We start from the raw sequence: 11,881 nt of genomic DNA, 5'->3' as shown, positions 1-11,881 counted from the left end.
TGCGCAAACAGGCTACTTCTCACAACCTATGCACATATCTTACAAAGAGGTACAATACATGGCAGCTAAGCGTACTCAGGCAGAGATGTTGACGACCTCCTTTGCCCTGCCGAGGGCGAGGCGTAGCGAGGTTGGGGACTCGACTTCCTCCTCGCTAATGGGCTCCATACGTGTAGTGTTGCGCAGAGCGGACGGAGCGGTTGCCAGGGGCGGAGCAACACGCACAGGAGTGGGCGCGAAAGTTGGTGTAGTGCGCGCTAGAGTGGGTGCAATGACTTGGTTAAATTCTTCGGTAGAAGGCAGGCGACGAGTAGGCGTAAAAGATGCTGATGACGAGACAAAAGTCGGTGGCGGAGCGATGGGTAGGAGCTCCCTCCTGTTGGCAGCACATCCATGGACTGAGTCCATGCGGGTAGCTACGAAGTCATCCACCAGGTTGTCGAAGGCTGCCTCCAGGGCCCGGAGATACTCAATGAGCATCTCAAAAGCCTCGTCTCGTTCTCCTCTGGGGCAGGAGTATGCGTAGTGACAGGTGTAAGGCACATGGCACGGAAGATAATGGTAACGACGAGTCTTCATCACGGGAAGGACATCCCTGAGACGAGCTATCGCCTCGCGGGCTGCCATCTGCATAGCATGCCTCTCCGTAGGCATGGCTCTTCCCACGAACCGGAAGCGGCGTAACTCACCACGCCCTCCCCTGAACTGCACCGCGGCCTGGTGCATGGTCAGACTGTCGTTGACTCGGTGCTGGCAGAGTGTGAAGACTGGGCGCACGGATGGCCCCATCGCGACCTGAACGATGAAAGAAAGAAGCTTGACGAACCCATCGGGCATGTTGGCGAAGGTCTGAGACTCGCAGCTGTTGTCGGCCATCTACAAAAGTAGGCAAAATTCTGCAGGGTCAGATCATAAATTTATGCTGACTGACAGAAAATGACTACAATTGCAAAAACATAAAATAGCTCTGTCATGCTAATAACTAGTTAGCGATCGCACCTAGTGGCTTCCTACAGTCAGCCTGGCTCTGGTACCAAGCTTGTCACGACCGGTTTTCCAATAAAAATATTTATTGATAAACCAGTCTTTTGAGTCCAGTATGAGAGAAATCCTCCTCACTGGTAGACAATTTCTTGATACAATAAGCCAGTAGCATAAAATATATTACAGGGTTGAACTACGGTCGCTCAACCAAATTATTACAAGCACGCCAATAATCATACATAATGGCGGACAGGACACAGTGGTGTGGAGACATACTACTGACTCATGGATAGGTTGATGGTGGAAAAACACAGCGGGAAGGGAAATACAAGACTCTAAGAATATCATTTCATCGAACGTCGAGGTGAGGCTCGATAAATTTATTTAGTAGCGGAAGCGGATATAAAACAGTGACCAAATCCAGGGTCGCACGAGACTGACTGGGACTCCTCTAAGTGTCGGACTCGCTATCGAACTCTTCATCCATGAGATCACCTTCGTCAGCATCTGGCCAAATCAACAAGCCAGTGAGTACTTTGAAAGTATTCGCAAGACAGTTCGGACGTAAGATATGACAAATCCGTGCATGGATGCAACATGATTAATTCCTTAATGCACAATAATTAAAATTGGCATAACGGGATAAGTAAAAAGGGAAACGGCGGTAGTCCGCCTGAAATCCCACAGGGCATAAATAAAGACCGATCGGGTGTCCGAAGCGACGCCTCGAAAGGTGAACAAATAAAAATAAGGAAATGATGCCACAGTCGGGCATCTTAGCGACACCACATAAAGGGCTTTAAAAGAAATACCACAGTCGGGCGTCTGAGCGACGCCACATAAAGGGCTTTAAAAGAAATATCACAGTCGGGTGTCTAAGCGACGCCACATAAAGGGCTTTAAAAGAAATACCACAGTCGGGTGTCTAAGCGACACCACATAAAGGGCTTTAAAAGAAATGCCACGGTCGGACGTCGGAGCGACATCGCAGAAAGGGCTTTAAAAGAAATGCCACAGTCGGACGTCTGAGCGACATCGCAGAAAGGGCTTTAAAAGAAATGCCACAGTCGGACGTCTGAGCGACATTGCAGAAAGGGCTTTAAATTCACCAGTAAATAATACTCATAATAAACATTCAATCCATGAGAATAAACGGGTTAGTCCATCCACAGGGATAATCATTCAACCGGACTTAGCACTCATGCGATTCACCGGAGTCTCTGTCATCAAAGCTGACAATTGATTAGGATAAGATGGAACGAAACTTGACATGGAATAGATGATTTGGAGGAATATATGACTCTACAGAGTTTGTACAAAATTTTTCCCACAGCCAACGGATTTCCGTAGTCACGAAGGACTAGTTCCGTTTACGGTATTTCGGAAGAAAACACAGCTAACCGGTACACACCCATCCTACCTCTCGATGCTAGGAATCACCCTAGTCATCGTCCAAGAAAAACTTTTGAGATGGGGAGATCACAATCTCGAATAGCATGGGATCAAATTTATATACGCGCGCTCTAAGGGGTGCCCCCCTCTCGGTCCCAACCGGAAACACCCATGCCCCCTGACCGGATGACTGGCTTTAATCCAGGGCCATGGAACCATCATCATGGCCTCTCCTCTTTGGTGTGTACCATGAAAGCGGTTTGCAACTTACTAAACCATATTCCTTGCGGAAAACATGTGGTAGTACAAGGAAGGAAATGATAGGTACTGGACCGATATGGTTTGACACTGAAGTCACATAGTCTAGCGTAAGACTGGCATGCTACAACACTGCCATCGTACCCATCCTCATGCCAACACATGGCCATTCATATTCACATTCATCCACGTATGGATCATCAAACTCACTTACCTCATTATCACATAAAATAACGTTCATCGATATGCTCACCAACATGCCATGAAACTAACTAAATGCAAAACATGCCAAGACACTCATCATATCAAAAGTTCAAACATGCTTGCCTGGTTCAGAGTAGTCGGAGCCTAGCTCGGTGAAGTTCGCGGCTCCGTCACCTCCTTCGGTATATACGGTTTAAAGAAAATATATGCGCTAACGTAAATACCAAGGAGTGCACAGAAGGTAAACCAAATATTTTTTCAAATAAATCTGATAAAAAACTAGACAAAATTTTAAAGAGAACAGAAAAAGAATCAATCAAAAATACTTTTCTGGTTAAAAGTTATAAGGGTTTTTGTCCAGGGACTTATTTGTAATGAAACAGAAGATTTCCAGGGGCTAGTTTATATAAACAGAAAACGCTTCGGTAGCGACTACGCCAGCCCAAAGAGAAAACGCATTATGCCCGAAGGCGCTTCCAGAAAACGATTCGAAAGAGAGAGCAGAGAGGCTGACGGTGGGGTCCCACCCGTCAGGTTCAAATGTTCAAACGGGGCGGCAGAGTTCGCCGGCGCCCGAGAGCCGCGGTGGTCGCCGGCGGCGATCCACGGCGAGGCAGAGAGATCGGAGAGTACCTCCATGCTCAGGGCACCCTTCCGCGTCAGTTGATGGTGGTGGAGTCGGTCCGCGAGCACCACGTCGACGGCGAGCTTTGCTCCGGCGGACGGCGGCTCGGGTGGTCGAGGGGCTCGTCGGAGAGGGTTGCAAAGGTTAAATTGAAGAGGGGGTTATGCTCCTGGCAGCTAGAGAGGGTAACGAACGGGGTTTGAGCACCGGAGATGGCCTCACCAGAACGAATCGGGCTGGAGGCCGAGGCGGGGCGAGGTGGCCGGAGCTGGGGGAGGAGACCTCCTCGAGGTCCCCCTAGTGGCCTGGCGGGGTGTTGGTGAGTATTGGAGGTGCTGCGTGCACGAGAGTGAGCTCGGGACCCCTTTATATAGGCGGTCCGAGGCGGTTTCCGTGAACGAGGATCACCGGCGAGTGATTACGGTGGCGCAGTGCTCGGTCGGGGTGGTTAGGGGGTCGAGCGTCATCACGGAGGTTCAATGGGTCCGTTTTGGTGTTAAACTGGCCGGGGTTTGGGTGTTAAGGGCGAGCTCGACGGAACGGGGATGGCGCGGGCCCGTCGGCGGCGGAGAGCGCGTTCCGTGCTTGCCGGCCATGGTGGCTGTGCTACGGGCGTGCGCTGGCGTGCATGAGGCCATGCGGAGAGCCAGGGAGCGATGGGCGGCGCGGAACGGCGTTCTGCCGTGGTGTGCCTCCTGTCGGCCGCCACGGGAGGTCCCGACGCCGCAGAAGGTGCCGGCGAGGGCGGGCCAGCGTGCTACCGACGCCAGGAAGGCTCCACGCACGCGTGTGAAGCTTCGGACAAGAGGAAGAGGCGGCGAGGAACGTGCCAAGGGCACTGTGGCCGCGTGACTGAAACTGACGGACGGAAGATGACACTGAAACTGAATTTTCTGAACTTTGAACAGTAACAGTGCCCACAAGGTGTTCGGCCGAATGAAATTGGCCTCTGGTGATTTTTCCTTGAGCTGATTTTTGGTGGAGTGGCTTCTCCTTGCTCAAGTAGGCTGCATGATTTTTGGTGGAATTTTTGGAGCAGTGTGGATATGAATTTCACCAAATTTGGCAAATCTGGTCCAAACTTGCAGAGACTGTATTTTGAAAAATTTGAAAAGAGGAGGAGTGGATCAAGATGGTTCTGGGTTGTGGGTTCAAAGGACAATCCAGGAGAATTGGTTTGAGGTCGAAACTCAAATGAAAAAGTGTACTTGCTTTGAAAATCCCTCAGGCTCCAAATAATTTTCAGAATTGATTTGAGGGGGAAAAAATAATTAGAATAAAATCCAAAACCAGTTTGGATTAGTTGGGACAGAGAACTTAGGTTGATCACAAGGGGGAGGGGAGGTTTTGGAGGGGTTTTATCTCATGGGCAAAAATACAAAGCCAAGGGTGGCTTCAAAGATAAGAAAATCCCAAATTTTCATAGAGCTTCACTTAAAAAAATAAAACAAATTAAAACTCCCAAAAAAATAAATTTTTAGAGGGAACTAACAGAGAAGAAGTTTGCAAAAGATCAACCACCAAAGTTTGAAAGAAATAAAAACCTTGCCAAGGCAAAAGGAGGTTTTTAAGAGGAAGGTTTTTTTTTCTGAAAAAGAAATTTTTTAAAAAGGTCTCTCCTCAAAACCACAAAGTTTTTGATAAAAACCAAATAAAAGTTTTTTGGAGTGTCACAGGATTACTGTTAGCTGATGAGGCACCAACTTGATACAGAAATTCCAAGCAAAAGTACAAAATATGTAGTACAAGACCATTCGGGCTTGTGAGTACAACAATTGGTTTCTAGTGGTCGATGGCGGAAGCGGTTTGTGAGTCATCAGTGTCTATGGGACTCCATTTCCCACAGGAACAGCTGACCAGGCCAACTCCTATCTTTGGGAGGCTGCTATCACCATTGCTTAGTTTCCGGGGCTGTCATCGCAACGCTCCTCTCCATGCAGAAATCTAGCCAAGACAATAGCCAGGGACAAGCCAGTGAGTACTTTGAATGTACTCGCAAACATTATGAACACTGGAATAATATAATTGATAAGCATGCTCTAAAATATTCTATGATCACATCGTCAGTCATAAATAAAATCTTTTATGCCCGCAAGCAGGTTATTTATATGCTACATGAATAAGCAATAATGGAGTGGGAATAAAATGCCGCAGTCGGGCGTCTGTGCGACACCACATAAAGGGCTTATAAAGTAAATAAATAACAAGCAATGCCATAGTCGGGCATCTCAGCGACGCCACATAAAGGGCTTATAGAGTAAATAAATAACAAGTAATGCCACAGTCAGGTGTCTCAGCGACACCACATAAAGGGCTTATAAAATAAATAAATAACAAGCAATGCCACAGTCGGGAATCTCAGCGACGCCACATAAAGGGCTTATAAAGTAAATAAATAACAAGTAATGCCACAGTCGGGCGTCTCAGCGACACCACATAAAGGGCTTATAAAATAAATAAATAACAAGCAATGTCACAGTCGGACGTCTTAGTGACGCCACATAAAGGGCTTATAAAGTAAATAAATAACAGGCAATGCCACAGTCGGGCGTCTCAGCGACACCACATAAAGGGCTTATAAAATAAATAATCACAATGAATATCCAGGAGGTAGAACCGTCCCAGGGATACTCAATGATATAATGGGTTAGTCCACAATAATAGTAATTATAAACTTCACAAGTCACAAGTCACAATCCAAGTTCTTGTTTAACAATTTCTCCTCCGAAGACCGACACTAGGACCAACCCTTGACCCATTCCAGACTGTAATCCTTAACCATGGACACGGCTATTCAAATGGGTTTAATCTCTGCAGAGGGTGTACTCTTTACCCACGAGTAACGGATTCCTTCAGTCCATTGAGACTAATTCCGTCTACGGTCTTTTAATTGAAAACACACCTGACTTGCAAACACCAGCTTAACTCACCGGTGTCTGGAATCACCCACGACACCTGTCAAGTAAAACTCTAAGTGGGGAGGCTATAACCTCGCGTAGCATGGGATCAAATTTCTATCGCACGCTCTAAGGGGTACCCCCCTCTCGGTCCCAACCGGAAACACCCATGCCCCCAGACCAGGTGGCCTGCCTACCGGCTACAACCGGTATGTTCCACCATGGCCTCTCTGTATGGTGTGTGCTTGAAAGGGGTTGACTACTTACTGAATCGTACCCTACCTGCGGCAGGGACAAGTGGTAGTACGAGGCAAGTATGGGGGTTACTGGAACAAGACTCGATCTACGGTCGACTCAGGAGGTTTATAAATTCCCTGCATGACATGTATAACAAATATATTTCAACCAACAAAATCACCACCCATTATACCTTACTGTTCCATACCGGACATAACCGTCCCGATGGAGAACGGCGACAAGCTCACGCCTACCCATGGCAGAGGCTTTCCCGGATTCCTTTCCGGCATGCATGCAAGGCACATGAGGATTATTACCATCACAAGTATATTCATTCCCAAAAGCAAGGAAATCACTAATATGCATCCATGCAAATGATCATATCACATGAAATAACAAGTTCTCCTAAATAAGGTGGTGTTATAAACGTGTCAACTAACACACCAAAAATATTATGCCGGGGTTCAGAATGCTTGCCTTCAAGGTGTGGAAAGGCAGGGTGCACTCCAAAACTTTTTGAAAGCTTTCTCCTCTCTCCAAAAATTCTATTCAAAATATTTTTGAATCAATATGTAGTTTCAAAAACAGTACCAAAACGTTGTCTGAATTTTTTTCAAATAAATCTTAAAATAAACTAGACAAAATTTGAGAGAGGTAGGAAAAAGAATCAACTCATTTGGAGTTGTATTTAAAATGTTAAGCTCAGTCAAAGTTTTGGTCAAAATCTGTTATTTAAAAATAAAACAGAAAAAGAAAATGATTCGAATAGATACGTACACGTCGAAAGCGTATTCTGGAAATACGTTTCCACTTATCCAACATGGACCGCGCGGGGAGTCACTGACAGTGGGTCCAGGTGGCCCACTAGTCAGGTTTGACTAGTCCACCTTCCCTCCTCTTCCTCTGCCCGAGAGGGGGCGGAATTCCGGCGATCGCCGCCGGTGAACGGCGGGTCCTTGCGGGGAGCTGAGGGCGGGGATGGATCCGCAGATCTAGGGCGATCCTTCCGGTGGTTGTAGGGTCGTCGGGGGTGGAGGGAATCACCGTCGACGAGCTTCGCGGCGGCCGGTGGCTTCGGGAGCAAAGTGAACTTGTGGCTACGGTGGCTCTCCGTCGTAGTTGGGGGTCTGGGCGGCTCCGCAAGACGAAGTGGAGTCGTTAGGGCTGGGGAGGTTCGGGTTGTGACGAACGGAGCCGGGAGGCGGCGGTGGCCGAACTGGCCGGAGTCGGGGAAGACGGCCTTCCCGGTTCGATTGGTGGCCAAGGGGGTTCCTAGGGAGATGGCTTGAGACTGCCTGTGTGCGGGGACGAGCTCGGGGCTTCTTAAATAGGCGGTCGGGGTCGGTTCTGACGGTGGCCGCGGATAAGGTTGCCGGTGACCACCATTCTGTAGCTAGGGCATCGTGGCGGCGACGAGCGCTAGGGGCCACGCTTGTGGATGAGCTCGCACTACTCAAGGGGGAAGGTGGCGTGCGGGAGAGGCTCGGGCGGCGCCGACCTGAGCAGGGGCTGTCGGGCGGCCGTGGCGGCTTGCTCCTGGCCTGCCGGGGACGTGGCGAGGGGATGTTTGGCGTGATGCAGTGAGAAGGGGAGTGTGTGGCGCGGCTCTGCAGTGAGGGCAAAACCAGGGGCACGACGCGGCGGCTCGGGCGCGGCACGTGCAAAACGCGCACTCTGCTCGCACTCCGGGCGTGCACGGCACTTGTTCGACGAAATGCCAGGGCGACCAAAATTGCTAGAAAGCTAATGCAAATCCACATGCCTGGGTTAGAGACATATTGAAGGCTACTAGACAACTTGGTTTGGACAAGGGGCAAGTTCACAACACAAAACTTTCAACCATGCCAAATCTGTCTATGCACATAGGGTGTTTGACAAAATGCCAGAGGCATTTAGGAAGTTCTTGGAGTGGCCAAAACTTCCAGAGTGGGATCTCTTTAGATGCATAAGAAAGTGGTGAGGTTAGTTTGTCCAAAGCACAAACTTTCTAGTGCAAGTTTTGCAAAGCTCCAGTTCTTGACAGAAGGTAAAAGGCATTATTACATGAATAAAAAATATTCAAGTGGGTGCATGCTCCTGGACTTAGGGGTTTTGTAGGGTGGTCTACAAGTAGGGGAAAGAATCAAGGGCCAGAGGGCAAGCAAAAATATGGTTGCTGTACAAACCATCAAGTTGGACCAGAATAGAAAAGAGGTTGATTCACTCATATTTTTCAAATAACATCACTGGGTTTTTGCATAAAGTTGAATCATATGCTACTACCAACATCCCATAATTTTTGTGGAGGCTCGAAAGAAATATTTAAATGAGTTGTAGTGCAAAATTGCCCACTGGACCAGAGAAGAAAATTGGTTGTAGAGCTCAAAATATTTCATGAGTAAAAGATATTTTTGTATAAAAGTGATTTAAAAACATCACATGACATATCCAAAGTTTGGTTGGAATTTTAAGTGAATTTATCAAATGGTTGTAGTTCAAATATGGCCATATAATCTTGGAAAACCATTTTTCCAGAAAATAAAGATCAAGCAAATTAATTATGTAATTAGTTCTACTAATAAAAGAAGAGTTTTTCTTGAGAGGTTAAACAAGTCCAATAACATATTTGAAAAGTTTCACTTTGGGGAAAAACTTCATAATAACAAGGGAGAAAATGGTTCAAAAATCAAAAGGGAGCCCAGAAAATAAAAGTTTTAATTTCCTAGCGAAATTTTAATTAACAGAACAAGGTTAAAAATTTGGGGTGTCACATACGGGCTTCCGAGAGCCCTTGGATCTGAGATCGAACGGTTGCATGGCGTGATTCTAGACCTATGGGTGTGTATCCTATCCTGGAGGGTTATTCTGCAAATTTTCAGCAACTTAGCCTGCGACTGTTTGATCTCAGATCCAAGGGCTGCCAGTAGCTTGTATCATGGTCGCGCCTACCACGACCGTCGTGTCGCTCGCGCGGTCGCGCCCTTGGAGATTTAACACGGTGCGTTAGGCTATCTGATGTTGGCATGTCATACATAGTCATCACTTAGTCACTCATACTACAACAAGGTTGGCTATACGTGTATTTTTTGTTAGTCCTCTCTATCTCTTTCTTCGTACTCAAGGAAGAAACGGTGCTAGTAAGCGCATGTATTTATTGCATTTTCCAAGGAGTGACCTGTTGCAATGAAATGGTGTTGTCAAGTTTGCTTCATTTAATTATCTATAGACTCAAAATTGTCTTTTCACCTAGGTACACGCGCTTAGCACCGTTTCTTCCTTGGGTCACCAAACTAGTCTCTCTCTTCTTGATTAACTTGCCACATCAGACTTTATGCCTATGTGGCAAGCTTAAGCACCTGTAGGAGCAAGTAAAAGTAAGTACAATAGTGCGCTTTACATGGCATTTTTGCATATGTGGAGGAAAGAGAGGCAAGGAAAAAGTGGAGAAGTGGGCTCTCATGCAAGAGCCAGCCTCTACTACATGGTGGAGCATTGGGAGAGGCACGTGTATGGAGGTGGTCAGGAATCTGGGAGACTCACGCCGGTCGTAGCGCCACAGTTAAAATGATAATGGCAAGTCAAATCACGGGGCCCCACCTGTCCAGCAGTAACTCGCTATCAAATCACACAGCCCTACGTTTGCAGCAGCCTACTCCCTCGTCTTCTTGCATCTCTATCGAATTGACTAGGCGGAACTGCCCCGCCGCCTACCGCGCAGGAAAAGCCCCGCCCTTGACTTTTAAATAGTATACATTATACTAATTTTGTATCCGTGGATTGCGCCCGCGCCATGGAGCAAAGCGTCTAGAAAATGGAGGAGAGACGGTGGTCTTGCAATAGAGAAGAGGGAGAGGCGAGACGGTGGTTTTGGAATGGAGATGATGGAGAGGAGAGGAGGTGGTTTTGCAATGGAGAAGAGGGAGAGGAGCGTGCGGCAGCGATTTAGGATTGGACGAGAGGGCCGGCGTGCTCTGACTGGATCAAAATCAAAATCAATTTACCCTTCAATTAAGAAAGCGACCCACATTAACTAGTCTCCCTTTTATTTTGGGTTATAATTGACCATGATTTTCGCACATAAAATATATGTTATATGTTGTATACAAGGCCACTATCAAAATTACAATTTGCAACTATACAAGGCCACTATCAAAATTACAATTTGCAACTATACAAGGCCACTAACATTAGTCGAGGCAAAATTGATGACATTTGCCTCGTACTAGCACCCGAGGACATTAATATCCCTTGTGTGCATGCGGGAGTGAGAAGGTTAGCTTGCATTCCCAACATTAATCAACCAATGAGGAGTAAGAGGGTTGGCTTGTTGTGCTTGGGAGAGAAAAACCACATTAATTAACATGACAATCAAGGTGACAAGCTAGCTTGCAACATTGACTTAAACATAGCATTGATTTTTTACCTTGGTACCTGTAATATGAGTTTGTGGCCTTGTATACAAAAATGGAGGGAGTATAATTTGAAAGTACATTCAGATACGAACCAAACAATACAATTTTTGGTGACATGCATTCACATTTTGCTTATCAAATACAGTACGTGGTCAAACTTTGACCCAAAATACTTCCAAGACCAGCGCCGTTCTTCTGCTCTTCTCCTCTTAAACCACCACCGCTCCTCTTCTATTCCAATCTAAATGCAGCGCCGCTCCTCTCCTCTTCCATTTCAAAACCACCGCCCCTCCTCTCCTGTTCCAGTCCAAAACCAGTGTGGCTCCTCTCCCGTTCTAATCCAAAACCAGCGCTGCTCCTCTCCTCTTCCATTCAAAAACCACCGCCGGCGAGTGAAGGTGCTGTGGAGAAGTAGATCGATGGAGGAGTACAACCGATACGTGAGGATCGCAAACGGCGACCCTGTGAAGCTAGCTAGGATGTTGGAGATACAGTTTGGTTTGACAACAATGACCAGCTAGCGGCGACGGCGACATCCATGGCCAAATATCTACAATAGAGCGAAAAGGCGGCGATACTCCTGGAGGGAGTCGCGCCGGAGTACATAGAGCTGCTCCTTTGGGCCATGTAGCAAACAAATTCACCGAATCCGATCGTGAGGGAGCGGTGGTGGGAGTATCGATCCCAGATGGAGCATCCACTAGAGATTGAAGGATCAAACATCTACAGGGTGCCGTTTGTGAGGGTGTCCTGCCAGAGTGAGCTGGTGGAGTCTTTGTCGACCGAACCCAACTGCAAGAGGAGAAAAGCAGTTGCCCCGACTACGCTTCCCCGCCATCGTCTCCCTCGCCGTTCACATCGTCTCACGGGGCGGCTGTCTGCCGCCGAGGAAT

The sequence above is a fragment of the Triticum aestivum genome, chromosome 2A (genome assembly GCF_018294505.1).
Source record: "Triticum aestivum cultivar Chinese Spring chromosome 2A, IWGSC CS RefSeq v2.1, whole genome shotgun sequence".
NCBI lineage: Eukaryota > Viridiplantae > Streptophyta > Magnoliopsida > Poales > Poaceae > Triticum > Triticum aestivum.
The sequence above is the reverse complement of the archived record's forward strand: the minus strand, read 5'-3'. Positions refer to the sequence as shown.